Source organism: Triticum urartu, chromosome 4A, assembly GCF_056163025.1.
Source record: "Triticum urartu cultivar PI428250 chromosome 4A, HENAU_Tu73, whole genome shotgun sequence".
NCBI lineage: Eukaryota > Viridiplantae > Streptophyta > Magnoliopsida > Poales > Poaceae > Triticum > Triticum urartu.
In genome coordinates, this window is record NC_141876.1 from 510,106,660 (window position 1) to 510,110,328 (window position 3,669).

Genomic DNA, 3,669 nt, shown 5'->3' on the forward strand with positions numbered 1-3,669 from the left:
GTCCGGCGATCGAATAAAAAGTTCGGCGTACAAAAAGAAAGGACGCGCGTGCAGCGCATCAAACGCCGAGGTGGGTCTTCGGCGTCGATGGAATCAGTGTGCGCGGGCTTGGCGGGGTCGGAGCTTCTTCTGTGCTGAGCGGCGTCGGCGTGGCTTCTGTACCGCGGGGAGTCGTGGAGGCATCATCGCTCGGGCTTGGCGGCGGTGTCGGCGTGGGCGTGGGAGTTGGCGGCGCCGTCGACGGCAACTGGTTCAGGATGAGACCACGCTCCGCCAAGTACCACGCCTTGACCGCCTCGTCGTTGCTCTGGAACATGTCCGCCCCGCCCAACAGGAAAGTCAGGTCGGTGTTTCTTTTCTTCGCAGCGACGTTGGTTCGGAGTAGGTCGAGCTTGATGGCGCTGCTCGTCATCAACGCCGACCACCGCGCCTCGGTCTTCTCTTCACGCAGGACGGCCCGGGCCTATGCGTCGGCGAGGCAATACTCGATGGACTCATGCACTCACGCGGTAGCCGCGTCGGCGTGTTTCGCCTTCTTGGCCCCTTTGTTGCCGTCTGGCCGCCCCTCTGACGCGCCCGGCGTCGGTGCGTCCGGCTTGTAGGTCTCTTTGGTCTTGTCGAGGGTGCGCCGGACTTCCGCCCACTTCTCGCACTTGTCAATGCGCTTGTAAACGTGGAGGTACTTGAACTCTTGGTCGCAGTTGCCTAGGCGATACAAGGCGAACATGCGCACCAGCTGCGCGGAGGAACAAACAGTTGGGGTGCGCACACGGCGAAGAGAAGCGGGAGACCGGTGTGCCATACCTGATCCTCCACGTTGGCGCCGCTCTCTGGGCGAGCCGCGACCTCCTCAACGACCCCATGCCATTTGTTGCACACCGCCTGGATGAGCCCCCAATGGTTCGCCATTGCCTTCGCCCCGCGCTGCATGTAGACGCCTTTGAAGTAGGGATCGACGAGTTTGCGCTCTTCGAACTCGGCTTTGATGCGCTCCCAGTATGTCTCGATGCTCTGATTCGTGCCGGTGGTCGGGTCGAGGCAGACGACTTTCCACGTTTCGGCGAGGCATTCCTGCTCCTTGGACGCCCACTTGATGCGCGGCTCGCCGGTCCTGGCCGTCCCCTCTTCTTCTTGCGCCTCCTCGCCATAACAGTCGCCGGTTCCTCCTCCTCCTCCTCCTCCTCCGGCTCCTCCTCGCCGTAGTCGAGCTCACCGTCCATGCTGCCGCTGAGATCCACCGTGTCGTCCGGGGTAGCGAACCCGGGGGACGCGGCGGTCGCGGCCGAGCCTGCCGCGATGATGTCATCCATGTCGGCGTCGGTCTCGTCGGTGTTGCCGAGGTGCGATGTGGAAGCTTGTGAGAAGGGCAGCGCGCCACGGCGGAGATGGGGCGTCGCGGAGCACGCGTAAGCCGGCGGTGAGTAGTTGTATGGAGGGTACTGCATGCCGGTGAAGGCGGACGAGGGCGTGCGCTGGGCCGGGTGTCCATGGGGAAAGGTGACGTTGGGGTTGAACCCACCATGCGCGTCCCCGTCGGCATAGCCCGGCGACGGCGTGCATCCCCATGGCTGCAGCGACGACGAGAAGTCGGACGGAGAGCTGACGCTTTGCTGGCTCCAGGGTGCGTACTGGGCGTGGCCGCCGGGTGGATTCATCATCCCCAAGTGAGTCGCCTCGGCCTCGGCTTGGTCCGCCGCAGCCGCAACGGCACGCGCCGCGTTGTCACGGGCCTTCTTGGCGATTGCCCTGTTCCGACGGTCGGCAGTGACAGCCTCCCGTCACTGAACTTCCGCTCTCCACTCGGCATTTGTCATGCCCGATGGCTTGGACGGCGGCGCCCTCGGCTTCCTCTGCTTCGGCTGGGCGACGAAGGCGGTTGCGGTGGTCGCAGCGCGGGGGTCTTTGGCGGCATGGCGGCGGGAGGGAGATTGGCAGGAGGAAAGGAGAGAATGGGAGGGAAGCGGGGGGCGAGGGCGGGAAGAAACGGCGGGAAGAGGCTCTCGACTCGCCGACAGAGCGGCCCCACGCCCCTTTTCGCTTTGTGCCGGCGTCCCAAGCGCGCCCCAGCGTGCCGGGTTCGGCTCGGGTCTGCCGGCACCAGTTTCGGTCCGAACCGGCGAAAAACGGGCTACTGGGAACGCGATTGGGCCGAATTTTGGACGCCGGCGCGACATAAACACCTGAAGAGGGCCTGTTGGGAGCACGGCTGGAGATGCTCTAAGTCTTACGGATATTACGGAGCACGCCCTCGTGCCGGCGAAAGCATTGAACAATTCCAGGGGACGGAAATAAAATTTCGTACGAAGTGTTGGGCCTGTGGGAAAAAGATTGTTGCTCGTTTCTTTTTCTGCTGCGGAGATGCAGGCCGTTGTTCTTTGCTTTGAGCCAAAGCAAAGCGAGCGGGCGAAGGAAGCAGAAAAGATTTGGAACCCGAACCGAAGCTGAGTAAGCAACTAAGCATGGTGGTCATCATCCAGGCATCAATTCTAGTAAAAGAAACCTGGCATCAATTAATAAACAAAACCAAAGTCAAGCAGCCTAAGCTCCGCCCTCGATCCATCGATCGGGCTAGCATATTCCGACGGAAAAGCATGCGGATACGGGCTAGCGAGCGTAAAGCCTATGTAAGGCCAATTCCACCGCACGACCTTATCATATTCAGCCCCGTTCATTTGGGGTAAAAGAAATAAAAAAGACGATCCAGCGCGTGGGAGCAAACGGAGTTTTGTCCGTTTTGTGTCCGCTTTCGACCCATCCGCGGTCCAAGTTTGCGCCGCTTTTGGGGTGAAACGAACACCACGTGGACACGCGGGTCGTCTGCGCGTGTCCTTCCCTAGCCCGCCCGTCAGTGGCACAAGACGGGCCTTTTTCTATCTGTCCCCTCCCTCCCTCCGGCCGCACCCCCTCCACTCTTCCCCACTCTTCCCGTCGCTGCCGCCGCTGCCATTGCAGCCGTGCAGTTCGGACGCGAGCTCGCCCAACCCCTTCCCCTCGGCGCCGCCGAGCTACCCAACCACGGCCATCTGATTTGCGCACCCGCCGACCGGTTTTGGGGCGGATCTGGTCGGTCTTGAGCTCGGCCGGCTGTGGGAGGCCGGGCCGCGCCATGGACTGGCCGGGCACCTCGCCGGAAGGCCCTGGCAGGGCCGCAAGGCCACATGCAGGCAGTGGCTCCTCCTCTAGCCGCTCGGATCTGCACCGTCGATGGTCCGCCGGCAGATACACGAATGGCGGTCGGCCGGGCTCGGTGCTTGCCCAAAAACTCGCCGGCGCACCGTTGCCACTCATTAAGTGCGACCACTGCCCAAGAATGGTCGTGCGCCGTGTGTCTACAACGCCGGAACATCCTGGATGGGTGTTCATCAAGTGCTTAAACGATGGGGTATGCGCTTTTTTTAGTTTCGGTTTGTGCTCTAGATTTAACTAGTTGTGCTAATTTCAAATTTTGTTGTGTAGAACGGATGCAAGTTTTGGTATTGGAAAGAAGAGTACATCGATATATTGATAGAGCGAAATTTAGTACATGTTCGTACATTTTTAGCTAGCATAGAGGCTGTAAATGAGACAAGTGCACTTGATGCTAGATTAGAGGCTAGACACGAGACTAGGTGTTTGGAGGAAGCAACATCAACTTCCGGCTTGAAGAAGAAAGGAGGATGCCAGATCGAG

At 60.7% G+C, this 3,669-nt stretch overlaps 1 pseudogene; it reads right to left on the reverse strand.

Moving 5' to 3' along the window:
• Positions 1-502: 502 nt before the first annotated feature.
• LOC147976347 (uncharacterized) lies at positions 503-1,658 on the reverse strand (annotated as a pseudogene).
• Positions 1,659-3,669: the final 2,011 nt, after the last annotated feature.